We start from the raw sequence: 23,200 nt of genomic DNA, 5'->3' as shown, positions 1-23,200 counted from the left end.
AAGGCCCTACTAAGGGCCATTTTACAGAGCTTTACAGATGGCAGAGTGCTCCCCTGACGTGTGGGCAGGTCGCCAGCTTAATGGGAGCGGCTTCCTGGAAGTAAAAGAAAAAGGAATGAAAATTTCAGATGGCCAAGTGTCAGAAAAGAATCTCTTCAGGGGAGAAATGGGCTATGGACTTTAGCACCGCCCCCCCCACCCCTCCACCACATGTTTTGAATCTACCCAGGATTACAGGTATCTCTGGGACATACTACGCTCCTCATATTGCTGTTTTTGCTGCATCCTGAGATACACTCTCCATGCCATGCGTCACCATATGTACACTCGAACTTTCTCTCCAGCAGCACCAACTCACCCTATCTCTAAACTGGGGACTGGAGAAGCTTTATTTAATTCTTCGTCTCATCCAACGCCTTAACAAAAAACTTTTTCTCTTCCTTTCAGGTGTTAAGGAACACAAGCTCCAACAACTTATTGATACCAACGCCCATCCAGGACCCTCCATCCCTGCCCATCCCTCTGACCCCATCCCGTCTTCTAATCCCAACCCTTGCTGTATATTCACCATACCCCCTGACCTTCCCCTCTCTGATGCTGAATGTTCTGTACTCAAAGGATTTAGTTTCATACCCTTATGCCCTCATCTCAATGAATTTCGGACTTGGCAAGATGCTGAACCCTTCTTCCGCCGCCTTCGTCTCCGTGCTCACTTCTTTGGGCAGGAGTCCTCTCCCCATTCCACGGATCCTTTCACCCACCTCCAGTATTCTCCCTCCACCTGGACCCATCCCTCTGGCCTCTTACCTGCTCTTGATCTTTTCATTGAGAACTGTCAGCGTGACATCAGCTGTCCCATTCCTCTGCTCCTCTCACCCATTCTAATCTGTCTCCTTCTGAACTTTCTACACTCTGTTCTCTCAGGACAATCCCTGACTTTGTTATCACACCTGCCGAGGAGGGTGGTGCTGTTGTTGTCTGGCTTACTGACCTCTACCTCGCAGAGGCTGAGCGCCAACTCTCAGACATTTCTTCCTACCTCCCCCTGGACCATGACCCCACCACCGAACATCATGCCATTGTTTCCAGCATTGTCACTGACCTCATCTCCTCTGGAGGTCTTCCCTCCACAGCTTCCAACCTCATAGTCTCCCAACCCCGCACAGCTCGCTTCTACCTCCTTCCCAAAACCCACAAATGGGTCTGTCCCGGTAGACTGATTGTGTCAGCCTGTTCCTGCCTCATGGGACTCATTTCTTCCCATCGTGATTCCATTCTCTCTCCCCATGTCCAGTCTCCTCCCAACTACATTCGTGATTCCTCTGATGCCCTACATCATATCAACAATTTCCAGTTCTCTAACTGCCTTGTCTTCGCTATGGTCCAATCCTTCTGCACGTCCATCCTCCACTAGGACTGTCTTCCTTGAACAGAGGCCCGAACAATCCCCATCCACCACCACTCTCCTCCACCTGGCTGAACTTGTTCTCTCACTGAACAATTTCTCTTTTAACATGTCTCACTTCCTCCAAATAAAAGGTGTGGCTATGGGCATTTGCATGGGCCCCAGTTATTCCTGTCTCTTTATGGGGTATGGGGAACATTCCTTGTTCCGGTCCTACACAGGCCCCCTCCCACAACTCTTATCAGTACATCAGTGTTGCTTCATGCTCTCATCTGGACCTGGAAAAATTTATCAATCTTGCTTCCAATTTCCATCCCTCTCTCACCTTCACATGGCCCTTCTCCTATATTTCCCTTCCTTGACCTCTCTTTCTCCATTTCTGGTGATAGACTGTCCCCCAATATTCATTACAAGTCCACTGACTTCCACAGCTACCTTGACTACAGCTCCTCACACCCTGCTTCCTGTAAGGACTCCATCCCATTCTCTCAGTTCCTTCGACTCCGTCGCATCTGTTCCGATGATGCCACTTTCCAAAAAGACGCTTCTGACAGGTCTTGCCTTTTCCTTAACCCAGCTTTCCCCCCCCGACCATGGTTGACAGGGCCCTCAACTGTGTCCGACCCATCTCCCATGTGGCAGCCTGGTCTACACCTCCATCACCCCCAACTCCTTATCCCCTTCCCATGACACCTTCCCATGCAATCGCAGGAGGTGCAACACCTGCTCCTTTACCTCCTCCCTCCTCACCATCCAAGGTCCCAGACACTCCTTTCAGGTGAAGCAGCACTTCACTTGCACCTCCTTCAATTTGGTCTACTGCAGTCACTGCTCCCAGTGCGGTCTCCGCTACATTGGAGAGTCCAAACGCAGACCGGGTGATCGCTTTGCAGATCAACTCCGGTCTTGTCCTCAAGCATGACCCAGACCTCCCTGTCGCTTGCCACTTCAACTCTGCTCACATGTCCGTCCTTGGCCTGTTGCAATATTCCAGTGAAGCCCAGCACAAACTGGAGGAACAGCACCTCATCTTCCGATTAGGCACTTTACAGCCTTCTGGACTTAACGTTGAGTTTAACAACTTTAGACTATGAGCTCTCTCCTACCTCTTGACGCCTTTTTTATCCAATTTTTATTTATTTACATTTTATTTTATTCTTTTATTTATTTGGTCATTTTTTCATCCTTTTTCCCCAAACCCCATGTCCCCCACAGCGCCATCTGTCACTTGTTTCTATGTTGTGCTTTCATGGGTGCTGACCCTTGTTCTGCTCGCAAAATATTCTGCTATCTTACCTTTATGCCACTATCAGCACCTTCTTTAGTCTTCACTACTACCATTAACACTCGCTTTGCCTTGTGTCCATGAAATCTTTATCAATCTCTCCTTAGCTCCCACCTATCCCTGACCTTCTATCTTGTTCCACCTGCTCCACCCCCTCTTAAACAGTATAAAATTAATCACATTTCTACTTCGCTTTAGCTTTGAAGAAGAGTTATACAGACTCGAAATGTTAACTCTGTTTCTCTCTCCACAGATGCTGTCAGACCTGCTGAATTTTTTCAGCATTTTCAGTTTTTATTACTGAAAACTGTAATAATTACAGAAATACTTGCTGTACTTGTGTAAGATTAATGAGCTGCCTGGTGGTGTGTAAGGCAGGATTTATCCTCATGGATCACTGTGTCCATGTATATATGGGCTTCCCAAGACACACAAAAGTGATGCCCTACCTTATTTTTGACTGGTTCTGCAGTTTGGCCAAATTGGCCAGAATTGGCCAAATAGTTGCAACCAGTTCTGAGCAAGTTTTCCACATACACAGTGAAGAATTCCTTCACCTTTGAGAAGACCACACAGGACTTGCATATCAATAGCAATACCATGTCCATGTACTCATTCAACATTGCGAGCCAATTGATTAGTGTTCTGCTCAAGGAAGCCATAGACTTTTACACCATATCATTATATCATGGCGATCGAGGTCTGCCACAATTGTCTGAATCTGTATTCATTGAACTTATGAACTCAGCAACTCGAACAGTTCAATTTAGTTTTAATGACACAATGTACGCCCAAATAGATGGTGTTGCTATGGGATCCCTTCTAGGCCCAGCTCTCACTAACATCTTCATCGGTTTCCACAAGAAATGCATCTTCGATGAAATGACCCCTTAACCTCCGACCCCTTGCAAATTTCCAATATGTAGATGAAGCGTTACTATATTTGAATCTGCAGCTGCATGTAAGATTTTCTTCACACACCTTAATGGGCTCACTCCTGTGCTCAAATTCATCTTTGAAATGGAGCAGTCAAACAAGCTCCCTTTCCTCTGCCTATGGGTTCTCTACTGTCCACCACAAGCCCATCTTCTCTAGTCAATATAGACATCAGGATTCCTACAGACCAGTGGACTAAAGGATTGGCCGTATCGGTAACATTATAAATAAGGCTCAAGCCATTTGCTCACTGTGCAAGCTTGTTGCTGAAATAGGGTCCATCAAAGATACCCTGCGGGATAATGGCTACCCTGATCAGGTCATTCCATGCTGTATATCATACAAACTCATGAATGGGCCTAAGGCCTCCAATTTCGGCCCTGAAAAGTACCCAGTCTACCTCAGATTATCCCTGGAAGGGTAAAGTGTCTCAAAAATTTGGACAATAGGTGAAGCTAGTTGTTTCACACCATTTCTATGCAGTAGCAACACAAGTGGTATTCGCCATTGACATGATGCTGTTATCAAGCCAGAAAGACATTTTGCCTACAACACCAAGAGTAATGTGGTATATGAATCTCAGTGCCATTATGATGCCAGGTATGTAGGCTGTATGTCCCAGTGACTGGCAGATCAAACAGCATGTCCTTTTTTTTAAGGTTATTTGCAACAGGCAAAGTACTGACCGTACCTAACCAGCCATGCTTAAAAATACTCAGAACATAGCGTCCAACATTAGAGGTGATTCCACGATTGGACAACACAATCCTGATTGTGCTAAGAATTACACTAACAGCCAATTTAAGATTCAGTCGGGCTTGCAGCGTGGCTCACTTGTGTGCTAGAAGCCACATATATTCACACACAGGACACTGTCCTTTGCAAACAGAAAATTCATATTCATGATTCAATGTTGCATTCTCCATGGCACTGCCTCTACCAATCAAGATGCACTTGCCAACCAATCAGTACCCCTCTTCTCATGCAGTATAAATTGTTGTTCCCTTTGAGATATGGTATTCTTGCGATTCTGTCCTAATGAGTTCAAGATGGAAAACTTTGACAGCATGTCTCTTTTTCAGCAATAGTCAGGCTCCGTACTAGTTAATTGCTCATTTGGAGAGCTGGTGCAGTCATGACTAGCCGAATGGCCTCCTTCTGTGCTGTAACAATTTTGTGATCCTGTAGAAAAATTCAAAGATGCAACAGATTTTAAGCAAGTACAGGCACAGAGAAAGAGGAGCAGGGAAAGAAAAAAGGAAGATCCTTGTGATGGAGTGGAAGGCAGGAAAGATTAAATTACAAATGGAATGATGGTACAAGGCAAAAGACGATGGTAATGAGATTAGTAAATAAACAGAAAGATGGTTCTAGATAAGGTGTGAATGGCATTAAGAGCATCATTAAAACAACTTCCATCCAAAACATGGGGCAGAGGTGAAACTGTTGAACTCAAATCTTGAGTGCAGAAGGCTGTAACATGCTCAATCAAAAGGTGAGCTGCTGTTCCTCAAGCTTACATCGAGCTGAATTGGAACAGTGCAGGAGGCTGAGGACAGGGCGATCAGGGTAGGACTGGGGCAGGGAATTAAATTGACAGGCAACTGGAAGTTGCAGACTACAGACTGCAGTTACACTTGCAGACTAAACGGAGTTGTTCTGCAAAGCAGTCACTTAATTGGTGTTTGGCCTCCCTCAAGGGAATAGAGGAGAATACATTGTGAGCAGTGAATACAGTATACTAAATTGAAAGAAGTAAACACGAATTGCTGTTTAACTTGGAAGTATTTGGGACCTTGGACAATGAGAATGGAGGAAGTAAAAAGGCAAGTTTTGCATCTCCTGCACTTGCACTGTAAAGTCCGTTAGAAGGGAAGGGGATGTTGGGGGATGATTGTTGAGTGGATCAAGATATCGCAGAGGGAACAGACCCTTCGGAATGCTGAAATGGTAGGGCAAGGAAAGATGTGTTTTGAAGTGACATCATGCCAGTGTGGTGGAAATAAGCATTGAAACATTTAAATCCATGAATTTGGAGGCTGGTGGAGTGGAAGGTGAGAACAAGGGGAACTGCATTGTGGTTCTGAGAGGGATGTGAAGGGATGAGGGTGGAAGTGGAGGAAATATGATGGACACAGTCCAGGGCCTGTCAACCATGGTTTAGGGGAATCCTCGGTTAAGAAAAAAGGAGACATATCAGAAGCACTGACATTGAAGGTGGCATAGTCTGAACAGATGTGATGAAGACAAACTGGGTGAATGGGATAGAGTGCTTGCAGGAAGGGGGCTGAGAGGAAGTGACATCAAGGTAGCTGTAGAGTCAGTAGGCTTAATGTGAATATTGGTTGACAGTCAATCCACAGAAATGGGGATAGGGAAGTCTAGGAAGGGAAGTGGAGAGTCAATGAGCGATCATGTGAAGGAGAGAGAAGGTTGAAAATTGGAAGTAAAGTTGACAAAATTTTCCAGTTTGAGGCAAGAACAGGAAGCAGGATGGATACAGTGCTCAATGTAACAGGAAAGGACAGACCCGAGCAGGTCTGCAACAACGAATACTCTACATACCCCACAAAAGGCAGAACAGTAGGGATTCCCATATATGAAAAAAAGCTTTTACTTGGAGGAAATATGGGTGGAGTTAAAGAATAAGTTGCCAAGGAAACAGTGGGCCTCCATTCAAGGAAGAAGTGGAAAGATGGAAAGAAAAATTAAACCTTATTCAAGAAAGTACAGCATGGTTAGTCCATTGGGAGAAGAGTGAATAAGTATTGAGGGACACAGAGCTACCATTGTGGAAAGTGAGCCAACTGGTTAATTAAGCAAGACCATCAGATACAAAAGCAACCAACCTGCAAAATACAGTCCTGTGGAGATGCATTAGTTGTTGCCATTGTAATGTAGAAATCACAGCTGCATTGCAAACAAACTTCATTCTAATGAAACAATCAAGCAGTAATTTAAGAACAAAACTGGCTGTGATAGAATATTCCAACACTGCATCAACAGCAGGGGAGAGTATTGCTCTTCAGTTTTTCAGTGCAGAAATGTTGAGGACGAAATGAGCAAAAGCTGAACTGGCTTTTATACCACAATGTCTATATGCAGAATAGAATAGGCTGCGGTAAAGTAAATGATTAAACGCAGTGTTGAAAAAGGCAATTTAAAATTAATGATCAAAACCAGAGTGGCACAGATGGAGTACTGTTTGAGAAAATAGTAGATCCAATTAAAGTCGAGATCCATTAATAAAGACATTAACTGAGGTGTGGGCTGTCCATAATTTTCATTGTTTTTCTACCCCTGTTGGATGGGGAGTTCCTATATTCACTCCTGCTCTCTCTCCCTCTTATTCTGTGTACAGACAGCATTCCTTTGAAGGGCAATATATAAACCAAATGACATTGAGTTACTTGGAATATCATCATCAGCAGCAGCCCTTTGAAGTGAGGAGCACACTTGCCATGGAGTACAGCCCATGGCAAGAGCTTGCACGTAGAGTCATTTAACATGGGGAAGCTGTTGCGCTGTAACTACCACACAATTCTGGCTAACCAGGAGACTCTCCCACTCTGTACATAGAATATACACCACAGAGACAGGCCATATGGCCCAACTGGTCTATGCTGGTATTTATGCTTCACATGAGCTCCCTCCTACTCCATCACCATATCCTCTCCATTTCTTCCTCGCTCATGTACTTATCTCTTAAATGCATCAACGCTGATCATAATGCCCCAAAGTCAAAGTGCACCTGAATGTGTCCTGAGAATGAAAGTGAGCATCATGTCTCTATATATAACACATGACACGGCCGCTGAAGTATTTGGCTGGCCTCAGTTCCATCATCTGTGCAGCTGGTCTGAGTGACGATTGGACAGGGTGCTAATTCCAACCAGCTCTGACCTAAAGTAGTAATCAGGTTCCTATTTATAACAGAGAACACCAATTTTCATATTAAAAAGGGCTGAATCACCTGAGTTTGGCAGACACCTCCGGCACCTGCTGTGAGGTCCCTTTCAAAATTCCTTTCAGGAGAATGTGTTAGCTAATAGGAAGCAAACCCAACAAGAAAGGTTCTGGACTTAGTTTTAGGAAATGAAGCTGGGCAGGTGGATGGCGTATCAGTATTCAGCTAGATTTAGGGTAATTATGGAAAAGGATAAAGATGGACTGAGTGTAAATGTTTTTAGTTGGGGACGGGCCAATTTTTACTAAGCAGAGATGTGATTTGGCAAAGGTTTGGATACAGCTACTTGAAGGCAAATCAGTGTCAGAGCAGTGGGAGGCATTCCAGGAGGAGTTGGAAAGAGGTCAGAGCAAATATGTTCCCACAAAGAGAAAGATTGGGGCTCCCAAATTGAGGTCTTCCTGGATGTGAGTGAATGTACAGAGTAGGATAGCGCAAAAAATAATGCATATGTCATATGCCAAGAGCTCAATACTGCAGAAAGCCATTTGACAGTACAGAACTTGGGTTGTTCTGGAAAGAAAGACTTTTTTGCTGAAGCTTTTTGTATTGCACTCATCAGGGCAATTTGCAAGAAAATACCAATGCCAGGGGGAAACAATGTATTTATAGGGTATGAGGAGAGAGTGTTGGTTGTTTGGCAAGTGGACTCTTAATTGGTAAAGGTGTCATAGAGAATGCACGACAGAAAGCCTAGAGGAATATGGAGAGTGTAGCGGTGAAATTAAAAAAAGAAATGAGGAAAAACGGTGGAGAGACTGGCGAAGTTGGCATTGTTCCCCTCAAACCAGAAAAAGTTAAGAGGAGATTTAAGAAAGTTGTTGGAAATTACGATTGGGTTTGGTGGTGTAAATAGGGATAATGCGGCAAAAGGACCAGAGTTAAAGTGAGGAGAATTCTATTTACTCAGCGAGTTGTTGAGATTTGGAATTTACTCTCTGGAAAGGATGCTGGAAGTAGCAAAACATTGAATTAATACTTGGGAAGGTTAAAATTGGCAGGGTTAAGGGTCAAAGTGAATTGTTTAGCTCTTTCAAAGAACCGACACAGACACAATGGGCTGGTTTACCTCTTTCTGTCCTGTATCATTCCATGATTCTATGGCCCCCATCAATTTGAAAGCAGCTTATGCTTTCAATGCAATGGAGCACCGTCTTTTCTCCATTTGCCTCATCCCCCCCTCCCATCGCAGGCAAAGCGAAGGAGCACAGTAACAATTGATGCGCTGGTTTGAGTTGAACGCAGGTGTATCTCAGACTCACATTCCTGATCAATTGATCTGTGAACGGGCTACAGACCCAGCTGTGTGAAGACTGTAAATGTGCCGTTTATTGTTCAAGAAAGCAAGATTCATTGCAGTGGCTGTTCATGTAAAAATATATGATAAATTAATGAAAATAAATGTGCAGTGGGCCATCTACTTTGCCATTTAGGAAAAAGAAATTAGAAATTGAGCATGGGATCTGACGCACTTATTGTGCAATAGTAAATTGGCATCTAAATTGGAATTGGATTTTCCTATATTAATACTGATAAAAGAGGACAGTTTGTTATCCCTGAGTCACCCAAATACTGTAGCATGGCATTAACCTGACAGAAGTGTGCATTATCGTTTTGCGATATAAGGGATGGCCAAATATTTAATGTGATGATGAAGAGTTGCCAGAAATAACAGATTAAATTTTAGCCAATGATTTATCTTCTTTATTTATAGGGGAAACTTCTTTACTCAGAGAGTGGTGCGTATGTGGAACTTTCTACCACAGGGAATAATTGAGGGAAATATGAAAGGTACATTAAAGAGGAGGATGGACATCCCTTAAAGAAGAAAAGAATGGGCAGAATTTTTGGGTTGTCGGGCGGGCGTAGTGGGCAGGCCAGGGAGTGGCCAGGAAATAGTCCGCTACCCGTGATTGGCCCCCAACCACGATTTCACGCTGGCTGGCCAATTAACGGCCAGCCAGCATGAAACGCGTGCTGAAAGACTCAGCGCTGCTGGGATGGGGGCTGGAGGAGGGTGAGTGCTGAAGTCTGCACAGGCATGGGGGAGCGCGCAATGGAAGCTCCCTGAAGGCAGAGAGCTGCCTCAGGGAGCTGAAGAATTTTAAATCCAAAAATAAAGATTTAGAATTTCTGAACAAAATATCCCCACATAGGACTCACTCACATGAACATATACATAAAAATGTCAAAACATATTTTTAAAAATTACTGTTGGAAACCTCATCCCGCCCGTGGATGAAGTTTCCTCAAAAACGCAAAGGCCGCCTGGCCGATTCGCCTGCCCGCCAACCATAAGGTTGGACGGGCAGTGAAAAACCTCTCAATACTTTAATGGCCTTAATAGGCCTCTTAATTCTTGGTGGACGTTCTGCCGACTCGTCCATGCCCGCCGACCGAAATATCGCGCAAGTGCGCGATGACGTCAGGATGGTCACCCAACATCATCGTGCGCCATTTTATGCCCGATCGAGTCAGGCATGTTCTCCCCAATATGTTGTTAGTATTAAATGAAGTAGAAGTTAGTGGGGGCTCATGTGGAACATAAACACCAGCATAGACCAGCTGGGTGAATGGCCTGTTTCTGTGCTGCAAATTCAATGTAATCCTGGAGGTGTTCTACACCTGTTCTTACTTGATTGGCAAAATGTTAAAGCCAATGAAGAGTCAAGTGGGCAGACCTGGGGTGAGCGGGGCGTTGATGCAAGCGGCGACTGTCCTGACTTCAGCAACTTGAGGTCTCAGTGATTTTAACACCCATCTCTTGCTTCTGTGCCCCTTTACCTCACACCCAAAGCCAATAAATATCCTACATGGTAAACCAAACAGCAGAAGTGACATGACATAGACAGAGCTAAGCAATCCCACAACCAATGGATCAGATTAAGGTCCTGCAGTCTTGCCACATCAAATCATGAATGGTGGTGGACAATTAAGGGAGGAGGAGGTTCCATGAACATCCCCGTCTTCAGTGATAGTGAGCACATGAGTGCTTAAGAGTGCTGAAGTTTCTGCATTAGCTTCCACCAGATGTGCTGAGTGGGTGATCCACCCCAGCTTCCCCTTTCCTCAGCATCACAGATACCTGTTTTCAACCTTGTTAATTCTCTTCATGTGAGATCAAGAAATGGAAGAATGCACTGGATACAGTAAAGAATGAGCCCTGATAAAAGCCCGGCAGTAATAGTTGTGCTCCAGAACCTGCCACACCCCTAGCCAAGCTGTTCCAGTAGAGCTACAACACTGACTTTTCCTTTACAATGTGGAAAATTGTCGAGGTCTGTCCTATCCACAAAATGCAGGACAAATCCAACCCAGCCAATTACTGCTTCATCAGTCTGCTCTCGATCATCAGCAAGCGATGGAAAGTGTTGTTGACAGTGCTATCAAGTGGCACTTACCCAACAATAACCTGCTCACTGACACTCAGTTTGGTTCTGTTAGGGCCTTCAGCTCCTGACTTCATGACAGCCTTGGTCCAAACATGGACAACAGAGTTCATTTCTAGAGTTGAGGTGAGAGTGACTGCCCTTGACATCAAGGCAGCATTTGACCAAATATGACATCAAGGACTCAAGTAAAATTGAAGTCAATGGGGATCAGGGAAAAACTCTCCACTGGTTGGTGTTATAACTAGTACAAAGGAAGATAGTTGTGATTGTTGGAGGCCAATTATTGCAGCACCAGGACAGTGCTTCAGGATTTCTTCATGGTAGCGTCATAGGCTCAGCCACTTTTAGCAGCTTCATCAATGACCTTCCCACCATGAAATGAGTCGGGATGTTTACTGTTGATTCCAGTGTTCAGTACTATTCACAGCCCTGCAGTTCCATTCCAGGGCTTGAACACAAAGATCAAGGTTAACACTCCAGTGAAATACTGAGGGAGTGTTACCATGTCACATGTACCTGCTTCCTGATAAGACATTAAACTGAGGCCCCATCTGTCTACTCGGGTGGATGGAAATGATCCCATGGCATGAGTTTGATGAACAGGGGAGTTACCCCAGTGTCCTTGCCAATATTTATCCCCCAATCAATATCTCAATGCCACTATCCTGTTGTTGTTTGCGGGAGTTTGTTATGGGCAAATCGGCTGCTGTGTTTCCTACATTACAACAGTGACTACATTTCCAAAGCACTCAGTTGGCTGTAGGCATCCAGTGGTCATGAAAGTGGTCATTAATGCAAGCCTTTCCTTTCAGGAAGCACCTACAACAGCATCCAGCAAGACTTGGGCAACATTCAACATGGGCTGATGAGTGGCCACACAAATACCAGTCAAGAACATAAGAAATAGAAACAGGAGTAGACCATCTGGCCCATTGAGCCTGCTCCACCATTCAATAGCATCATGGCTGATCTCTAACAAGAGAGAATCTACCCATTTCTTAACATTCAATGGCATTGCCATCACATCCCTACATCAACTTCCTGAGGGTTACCATTGACCAGAAACTAAACTGGACCAGCCATATCAATACTGTAACCACAAGAGCAGGTCAGAAGCTGGGAATTCTGACTCACAGTAACTCACCTCCCGACTCCCCAAAGCCTGTCCACCATCTACAAGGCACAAGTCAGGAGCATGTTAGAATTCTCTCCACTTACTTAGATGAATACAGCTCCAACAATACTCAAGAAACTCAACACCATTCAGGCCAAAGCAATCCACTCAATTGGTACTCCATCCACCAACTTAAACATTCACTCCCTCCAACACTGGTGCACAGCAGTGTATACCATCTACACAATGTACTGCAGCAACTTACCACAGCTCCTCAACAGCACCTTCCAAACCTGTGACCTCCAATACTAGAAGGACAAGTGCAGCAGACACATGGGAACACCACTACCTGCAAGCTCTCCTCCATGTCTCACACCATCCTGACTTGGAAATATATCACTGTTCCTTCACTGTCACTGGATCAAAATTCTGAAATTTCCTTGCTAACAGTACCTACAGCGGTTCAAGTGATGGACAATAAATGCTGACCTTGCCAACAACACTCACATCCCATGAACAAATATTTTTAAAAATCCACCTGGAATGCAGAGAGGTGGGGGTTCTGGTTTCAGGATAATCTCTCCACCTACAGGAGGGGTATCCAGGAGCAGGAGAGTCCTAAACTTTCCTGATGGGATTCAGAAATACTCTTCCTCTTGGCCCAGCAATTAAGCAAAGACAAAATAAATTTTTCAAAAATGTACTCTTTGGGCCTGTTTTGACCTGACCGATCTGCTCATTATGCTGAGTGAGTAGGATAGATTCAGACTTTTTCCAGCTCAGGACCACCATTAAAAAAATACATTGGGCCTGATGGTCATGTTTGAAAAACTGATCTACATACTTAGCAAAGAACCTCACTGGTTTCCTTACCACCTGCTTAATAAAGTTGGTTAAGATTCAAGAAATTTGGGAAAGGACTATCACAGGGAAGTCTGTTGGGAGATTGTAATAGCCTGTCAAGTGAACTGATTTAAAAATCACCCCTTAAACCTCTGATTTACATCAGTTGCATGTAACCTTCTCCCCTTCCCCTCTGTGCCTAATCAGATTGTACTGGAAATAGGAGACCCTCTCCCTTTCCCTTCTTTCACATGAACCATTAAACCAAGGCCCTGTCTGCGATCTCTTGCAGATGTGAAGCATCACCTGTGACTATTCTGAGGAAGAGCAGGAGACTTCTCCTTGGTGTCCTGGTAAATATTCATCACTCAACCAACATCAGTAAAATTGATTTTTTTGGCCATTTATCTCATTGTTGTTTATGGCAGCTTTCTGATCACAAATTGGATGTTTCAATTTCTTACATCACAACTGTGACTATATTTCAAAGTACTTCATGACCTGTAAAGTGCTATGAGACATCCTGAAGTCATGAAGTGCACTATATAAATACAAGTCTTTCTTTCATTGTGCTCTAGGAAAGGTTGGGCCATGCCTCAGCACTGACAATCAATGCAGCATTGCTCTTGGAAGGTTATTTTCTCAACACGTTTCATCCCCCTTTTCAATTCAAATCCCCAATGGGATGAAAGGCTGCCTGGAGAAAAGGTCAGTGAATTCAAAGAAGACCTTTCCCTCTTCCAGTGAATCAAGTGGCAGTCAACATAGTGAAATAAAAAGTGAACAAATATTAACAGTAGCACATCCAATGCAGGACGATTGACATGGAACAGCAGAGACTGCAGTTAGATTGCTGAAATATAGAGAGCAGAGAGAGAAAAATGGGTAGCTGTCTGTGTGAAATATCCTTCAGTAAAATCTATAGATCTATCACTGGCTCAACATCCATTAGAACTCATCAGTTTAAATCTCCAGGGCCACTGTGATCTTTTAGAAATCTCCAGCTCTGGTCTTCATTTAACAACAATTATTTAACATCTGGATAACCTTTGACTCGAGTTCTTGTCGAGCCAGCTATGACAATAACATCCCTGGTCATGCAGAACAGCTCGAATATAAGGGTCAGCAATGAGTCTAAAGTAGGGTTTCCAGCCCTCCAGGACAATCCTGAAGCTTCCAGCAAGTATAGATTAATCTCCAGGACGCTGCTGCAGCAACCCAGGAGAAACATCGTTGGAATCCTGTTGAGCTGATTGTCCAATCGGGTAATACGGTTTGCTTCCCAATTGATGTGGGAATATGATGCACATGAGGATGGACATGGACATGTTGATTGACCATTGGCAGAAGCATGGAGGCAGAGGTCATGAAGACAGAGATGAGGAGAATTTTTTTTCCTCTCAGAGGGTCGTTAGTCTGTGGAATTCTCTTCCCCAGAAAATAATGGAGGCTGGGTCACTGAATTTATTCAAGGCTGAGTTAGACAGATTTTTGATAGACAAGGGAGTCAAGGGTTATGGGGGGGCGGACAGGAAAGTGAAGTTGAGACCACAAATAGTTCAGCCATGATTTTATTGAATGGTAGAGCAGGCTCGAAGGGCTGAATGGCCTTCTCCTGCTCCTAAGTCCCATGATCCTATGCTCCTGTTTTCCAATGTGCTAAAACCCTCCAGGAATATGGTCAACCAAAGTTGACAACTTCTAAAAGTTCACTTTTAAACAGTCTTTAAACTTTAAAACTGAAGTGCTCTGCTGCAAGAAGAACAACTGCATTGTTTGATTAAAAGAATCTGTTTATGTTATTCAGATAAAGTGACACCGAAAGTGCTAGGGGGTGGAGAGATTTCCACCTCTTAGACATCCTTTTTGTTCCACTAAGCTGGGTTTGGGCTGATAACATGTCAGATATTTTGGCTTCCTCAATTTTTCACCTGTCCTTGCTTCAGCTTTTGATGAATGAGTGCAGACTCCCACTCATTTCTGAAGTGAAAGAGCCCTCAGCATTGAGCGAGCACTGTGTACACCTGCTTTCTAACACAGTGCTTTATGATTGAGGTTTTGTCATGTCAGTGTTTAGTCATTCCATCACTAAGGTGCATGAAAAACATAGCACTGTGAAAAACAAAACAGCGCCTGTGCTCCTGTACTTCTTGAAGGATTCAGTGTGTCTGCAGGTGGAATTTTCATTTGTCCTCCAGCTTACACCTCGCAAATTTTGTTCTAGTTTAATTGGGGCATGATTGGACTGGCCTTAATTCAGTTTCACTTGAATCTGCTTTAATCTAAATTAACTCTGACCTCGTAGGCTCAAACTCAGATCGGAATCAGTGCTATTGGCCTGCAGCCCAAAATAATGAGAAAAATTACTTCAGCATCAGGCAGGGTGTAGACTGGGAACCCAATCCCATCCAATCCTGACAATTCCCGGCATGGGGAGGGATAAATTAATGTTAATTCAGGCTGACAAATGCCTCTTCATAAGGCAGAAAATCACATTTCTATTCAGAGTGATGTGGCTCACAGAACCATCCCACCACCAGATCTGCTTTAGAGAAGATCATTCTCAGTAACTCATTGCTCATAATTCACTATCTCTGTTACCAACTCTACAGCCCTCAGATCTCTGTACCTCCACTAATTCTTGTCTCTTGAGCATCACGGACTTCCATAGCCTGACCATTGATGACCATGCCTACAACTGTCTAGGCCCTAAACCCTAGAATTGTCCCCCTAAACCTCTCCGCCTCTCCAGCTCTCTCCCCTTCATTAAGATGGCCCTTAAAACATATGAGGAACGTTTGAGGGCTCTGGGTCTATACTCGATGGTGTTTAGAAGGATGAGGGGGGATCTGATTGAAACTTACAGAATACTGAAAGGCCTGGATAGAGTGGACGTGGGGTAGATGTTTCCATTAGTAGGAGAGACTAGGACCCGAGGGCACAGCCTCAGAGTAAAGGGAAGACCTTTTAGAACAGAGGTGAGGAGAAATTTCTTTAGCCAGAGAGTGGTGAATCAATGGAATTCATTGCCACAGAAGGCTGTGGAGGCCAGGTCATTGAGTGTATTTAAGAGCGAGATAGATAGGTTCTTGATTGGTAAGGGGATCAAAGGTTACAGGGAGAAGGCGAGAGAATGGGCTTGAGAAACTTATCAGCCATGATTGAATGGCAGAGCAGACTCAATGGGCCGAATGGCCTAATTTCTGCTCCTATGTCTTATGGTCTTATAGTCTAAAACCTACCTCTTTAACACAATTTTTGGTCACCTCCTAATATCTCGTTATATGGACTGATGCCGAATTTTGTTTGATAAAGATCCTTTGAAGCGTCTTGGTTTGTTTTACTATGTTAAAGGCAGGCACTATAGCAAATGCAAGCTGTTGTTGGTGTTGGTGTTGTTGCTCACCCTAGTGTTGTTGTCTGAAATAATGCCAGACATTATTGAAGACCAGTTGTCTCTGGTGATGAACTTTCCAGCTGATACAGATAAAAGCAGTCCTAGTTTCAGAAGTAAAAAAGTCTCAAATACTCATTGGAAAAATCCAACAAGGTTTCATAGTTAGCATTATAGAATCATAGAATGCCTGCAGCATTAAAGGAGACCATTGGCCCAGTTGTGTTCATGCTGACTCTTTGTTGGAGTTACTCAGCTAGTCCCACTCCCACCCACCTTTCCCTGTAGCTCTGCAAATTTTCTCTTCAGATAATTATCCAATTCTCTTTTAAAACCACGATGAGTCTGCCTCCACCACACTCTCAGACAGCCCACTCTACATCCTAACCACTCACTGCATAAAAATTATTTCTCACGTTGCTGTCACCTTAAAATTGGTGTCTCTGGTTCACAAATCTTCCACCAATGGAAACAATTTCTCCCTACCTACTCTGTCCAGATCCCTCAATTTTTAATAACTCTATCAGATCTCCCCTTAATCTTCTCTTCTCTAAAGGAGAATAGCTCCATCTCCTCCAATCTAGCTACGTAACTGGAGTTCCTGGAATTATTCTCGTGAACCTTTTCTGCACCCTCTCCAAGACCTTCACATGCTTCCTAAAATGTGGTGTCCAGAAATGAGCTCAATACTCCAGTTGAAGCCGAACCTGTGTTTTATACAGATTTATCAGCACTTCCTTATTTTTATACTCTATGCCCCTATTGATAGAGCCCAGGATCCCATATGCTTTATTAACCACTTTCTCATGCCCTGCCATCTTCATTGATTTGTGTACATAAAACCCCAAGGACCCTCTGCTCCTGCAATGTCATGATCTCTTATGGGCTGCTGCCACCATATGTGTTGAGGGTAGACCTCAGAAGGATCTGTCTCTCTGCTACCTATGCTAAGCAGGATATTGAGACTGATGAGGGTTCTTGATGAACAGAATTACATGAATAAAAACAAATAACTACTGCGGATGCTGGAAATCAAAAAAAAAGCCAGAATTACCTGGAAAAACTCAGCAGGTCTGGCAGCATCGGCGGAGAAGAAAAGAGTTGACGTTTCGAGTCCTCATGACCCTTCAGCAGAAGGGTCATGAGGACTCGAAACGTTAACCCTCTTCTTCTCCGCCGATGCTGCCAGACCTGCTGAGTTTTTCCAAGTAATTCAATAATTACATGAAGTTTATTACTAGCAACAGCTATATACAGCTCTACACAGGCCTTGATCTGGCCTGGGTCCTAACACTAACAAAGGCTGATTACTTGATGATATGAAAGCAAAATACGGCGGATGCTGGAAATCTGAAACAAAAATTAAAATAGCTGGAAAAACCCAACAGGTCTGACAGCATCTGCGGAGCTGAAGACAGAGTTAACATTTTGAGTCCATATGATTCTTCATCAGAACTAAAGAGAAATAAAAATGTGGTGAAATATAAGCTGTTTAAGGGGGGTGGGACAGGTGGAGCTGGATAGAGGGCCAGTGATAGATGGAGGAAAAGGAGAGATTGCCAAAGATGTCATAAACAAAAGGACAAAGGGGTGTTAACTCCTTTGTTAACCAGGGGTGGTGATATTAGCTAAAGGATGTGCTAATGGTGACATTAAGGGTAGAAAGCAGGAGGAGCAAGTGGCTGTAAAGTACCTAATTGGGAGATGAGGTGCTGTTCCTCCAGTTTGTGTTGAGCTTCACTGGAACATTGCAACAGGCCAACGACGGACATGTGGGCATGAGAGCAGGGTGGTGTGTTGAAATGGCAAGCAACAGGAAGGTCTGGGTCATGCTTGCGGACAGACTGAAGGTGTTCCGCAAAGCGTCACCCATTCTGCGTTTGGTCTCTCCAATGTAGAGGAAACCACATTGGGAGCAGTGAATGCAGTAGACTAAATTGAGGGAAGTGCAAGTGAAATTCTACTTCACTTGAAAGGAATGTTTGGGCCCTTGTATGGTGAGGAGGGAGAAGTAAAGGGGCAGGAGTTGCACCTTCGGCGGTTGCAAGGGAAGGTGCCGTGGGAGAGGGTTGAGGTATAGGGGGTGATTGAGGAGTGGACCAGAGTGTCCTGGAGGGAACGATCCCTACGGAATGCCGACAAGGGGGGGGGCTGAAGGGAAGATGTATTTGGCGGTAGCATCATGCTGGAGTTGGCGGAAATGGCGGAGGATGATCCTTTGAATGCGGAGGCTGGTGGGGTGACAAGTGAGGACAAGGGGGACCCTATCATGGTTCTGGGAGGGAGAGGAAGGTGTGAGGGTGGATACACGGGAGATGGGCCATACATGGTTGAGGGCCCTGTCAACCACCATGGCCGGAAAACCTAGGTTAAGGAAGAAGGAAGACATGTCAGAGGAACCGTTTTGGAAAGTGGCATCATCAGAACAGATGCGACGGAGGCGAAGGAACTGAGAGAATGGGATGGAGTCCTTATAGGAAGCGGGGTGTGAGGAGCTGTAGTCGAGGTAGCTGTGGGAGTTGGTGGGCTTGTAATGAATATTGGTGGATAGTCTATCACTAGAAATTGAGACAGAGAGGTCGAGGAAGGGAAGGGAAGTGTCAGAGATGGACCATGTGAAAATGATGGAGGGGTGGAAATCGGAAGCAAAATTAATAAATTTTTCCAGGTCCAGACGAGAGCATGAAGCAGCACCGAAGCAATCATCGATGTACCGGAGAAAGAGTTGTGGGAGGGGGCCGGAGTAGGACTGGAACAAGGAATGTTCCACAAACCCCATAAAGAGACAGGCATAACATGCGGGTACCCATAGCCACACCTTTTATTTGGTGGAAGTGAGCTGAACATCACCTTTGGTCTGTCCGCAAGCATGACCCAGACTTTCCTGTCGCTTGCCACTTCAACACAACATCCTGCTCTAATGCCTACATGTCCGTCCTTGGCCTGCTGCAAAGTTCCAGTGAAGTTCAACGCAAACTGGAGGAATAGCACCTCATCTTCCGATTAGGCACTTTACAGCCTTCCGGACTTAGTTGAGTTCAACAACTTCAGATCATGAACTCTCTCCTCCATCCCCACCCCCTTTCCGATACCCTTTTTTCTAATAATTATAATATGTTTTTTATATATATAGTTTTATTTTCCCACCTATTTCTACTTTTATTTTTAAAATTTATTTCCATCCATTGTTTTATCTCCACCTTTTAGCCTATTTTGATCCCTTCCCCCCACCCCACCCTCACTAGGGCCATCTGTCACTCGCTCCTCCTGCTTTCTACCCTTAATGTCACCATTAGCATCTCCTTTAGCTAATATCACCACCGTCAACGTCCCTTTGACCTTTTATTTATGACATCTTTGACAATCTCTCCTTTGCCTCCACTTATCACTGGCCCTCTATCCAGCTCCACCTGTCCCACCCCCCTTTAACAGCTTATATTTCACCACATTTCTATTTCGATTTAGTTCTGATGAAGAGTCATACGGACTCGAAACATTAACTCTGTCTTCCTCCCAACAGATGCTGTTAGATCTGATGGGTTTTTCCAGCTATTTTTGCTTTTGCTTCAGATTTCCACCATACGCAGTATTTTGCTTTTATCTTTAAAAGAGTTATCCAATTAGTCCCACCCTAACATAGCCGTGAAAATATTTGCTTTTCATGTCTATATCTTCAAATGAGATTGTTGGATTAATGAGGAATGTGGAATTGACCTTTATATGGAAGAGTTATGCCATCTCAGAATCGGAGGAGGCTATCTGAAACCAATACTTGTTACAGCATTCAGTGAAAGTAGAACATCCCCTGACTCTAAAATGCAAAAGAATCCAGATCCTATGGGTGAAAGGTCTACAAGCCCCAGTTCCCATTATTTAACATTATGGCCATCTCTACCCCTCCCCCTTCCTTTAAGCAGCTCCTCAAAACCTCCCTCTTTGACCAAGCTTTTGGTCACATGTCCTAATATTTCCTTACATGGCTCAGTGTCAACTTTCCCTCCCATGAAGCATTTTGGGACATATTATTAACTTAAAGTTACTATATATAAATGGAAGTTGTTAATGGTCTGTAGGCAGCAAATGAGTGCAGAGGTGCACAGGCAGGAAGAAGATAAATGGCTATTGGATCTGTTTTTGGTGATGTTGATCAGTAGTAAATGCAAATGTTAGAGTTACGGCTCAATGTGCAAGTATCTGCCTGAGACAGGAAGCTGTTTCTGCGTGACATGTTGGAAAAAATGTATGATCTTCTTGATGCCCTAACAACAAACAGTTACTTTACAGAGAAAGCAGAATGTATGGAAATGGATAACAGACCAGGTGGTCTTGGAGTGTGACAATGTAAGAAGCTGAAAGGAGATTCAAGGGAACTTTCACAATTTGAAAATGACGATCAGGATAACATTTGAATAGCAGGAGAGCGTAGTTATGAATAAAGAAGTCATAGATGGTTTAGAAGTTGAAAGCAATCATACATACTGTCACTGAGGAAGGACTAATTTTACCAAACTTAAACTGTTTTAATGCAGAATTTAAGGACATATATAAATAGAATCATACAACACAAAGCCATTCAGTCCATTGTACCTATGGTGGCTCTTTGAAAGAGGTATCCAATACCACTCCCCTGCTCTTTTCTTATAGCCCTACAAATTCTCCCCTGATATGAAGACCAACTTGCATCAATTCTGCTCTTATTTTGAAAGGTTAAACATGTCTCCTCCCATGAGAAATCATTTAACTTGCTGTCTCTTATGCCTATCATATGGAGCTTAAAGAGGAAAATCATCATCTTTGGCCTGTACCTCCACTCCAACATGTTTGAGTCATGAGGGAGCAACAGAGACAATATTTGCTTCCCCCCCACCCCCCCAGCCAAGATCAAAAATCATTTCATTAAGTTGAGGCACTTAAAGCTGAAAGCTCACTACCAGCTTACCCCCCCATACCATATAACGAGTGCTAGTGTAGGCAATTGGGTCTCTTTCACCAACCTGGTGACAGCACATAGACTATAGAACTTGAAATATTAAACACTATCTAACTGCCAAACTAAAGAATTAAAGTTGACGGGGAAGAATTCTCCACACTTTATTAATAACCAAAGAAGGTGGGACAAAGGAGGGGCCCATTTCACTATTAATGAATTTTTTTATTCTTGTACAGAAATGAGCTGAATCTAAAAGCCAGTGTAAGTCAAAGAGTGCCACATTAATTACTCTCCAAATATTTGGCAGAATGAGCAATCTTACTTCTTAAAGTGTGTTGCTTTAGTGTAACCGAGAGTGCTAAGACCAGGATGTCAGTACTTCTATTGAATATTGCAAATGTTCGAGTTCAGCCTGAGCTGTAATGTCTGTTTTGGAGATCCTGTCTGGCCCTGTATTTCTGCCAAAGGATCTCCTGTAAACTCAGCAGAATCCTGGTAGAATTGTTGGAGCCCGTTTGGCTCTTGAAGTCTGATTTCCGCAGAGTGCTGATTTGCTGAAGCTGCATCACAGACTAAGCGAGCAGTGTGAAGGAAATAACTCAAGGCTGCTCTAAATGTGCTCGCTTTTGCCCAAACCCAATAATTACCACTGTGTTATCCATGATTGTAACTGATGGAGAGTCGTTAGCAGTGTGCTTGTGATTTCCCAACGTGCATAGTCAGTGGGCAACAATGCTCACTTGCAAACTTCCATTTGTAAGCCTTGTGTTGAATGTTAAAATGAAAGCAAAATATTGCAGATGCTGGAAATCTGAAATAAAAACAGAAAGTGCTGGAAAAATTCAGCAGGTCTGCCATCATCGGTCGAGCAAAGAAATTAGTTAACATTTCAATTTGAAAAGACTCGGAGAAGAGTCATATTCGACTTGAAACATTAACTCTGTTGCTTCGCTCTCCACAGAAGCTGCCTCACCTGTTGAGTTTGTTTTAATTTGTGCTGAATATTCATCAGTCGATGAACACTTACCTTGAATGTGAGCTCTGGGCTCACTCCCTATTTACACTCCTTCTCCAACGCCCAGATTGGCCTCCTCCAGAGGTCCCCAGCATCACAAATGCCAGTCTTCAGCCAATTTGATTACCTCCATGTGATACCAAGAAACAGCTGAAGGCACTGGATACTGCAAAGGCTATGGGCCCTGACAATATTCCAGCAATAGTACTGAAGACTTGTGCTCCAGAACTTGTCACGTCCCTAGCCAAGCTGTTCCAGTACAGCTACAACACTGGCATCTACCCAGCAATGTGGAAAATTGCCCAGGTATGTCCTGTACACAAAAAGCAGGACAAATCCAACCCAGCCAATTACCACCCCGTCAGTCTACTCTCGATCATTGGTAAAGTGATGGAAATGGTCATCGACAGTGCTATCAAGTGGCACTCGCTTAGCAATAACCTGCTCACTGACAGACAGTTTGGTTTCCGCCAGGGTCACTCAGCCCCTGGAATTCACTACAGCCTTGGTTCAAACATGGACAAAAGAGCTGAACTCCAAAGGTGAGGTGAGAGTGACTGCCCTTGACATCAAGACAGCATCAAGAAGCCCTAGCAAAACTGGAGTCAGTGGGAATCAAGGAGAAAACCCTCCGCTGGTTGGAGTCATACCTAGCACAAAGAAAGATAGTTGTGGTTGTTGGAGGTCAATCATTCCAGGACATCACTGCAGGAGTTCCTCATGGTAGTGTCCTTCAGCTGCTTTATCAATGACCTTCCTTCCATCATAAGGTCAGAACTGGGGATGTTCGCTGAAGATTACACAATGTTCCGCACCATTCATGACTCCTCAGATACTGAAGCAGTCCATGTCCAAACGCAGCAAGACCTGGACAATATCCAGGCTTGGGCAAGTGGCAAGTAACATTTGCACCACACAA

The sequence above is a fragment of the Cetorhinus maximus genome, chromosome 19 (genome assembly GCF_964194155.1).
Source record: "Cetorhinus maximus chromosome 19, sCetMax3.hap1.1, whole genome shotgun sequence".
NCBI classification, from domain to species: domain Eukaryota; kingdom Metazoa; phylum Chordata; class Chondrichthyes; order Lamniformes; family Cetorhinidae; genus Cetorhinus; species Cetorhinus maximus.
This window is presented reverse-complemented; position numbering follows the sequence as displayed.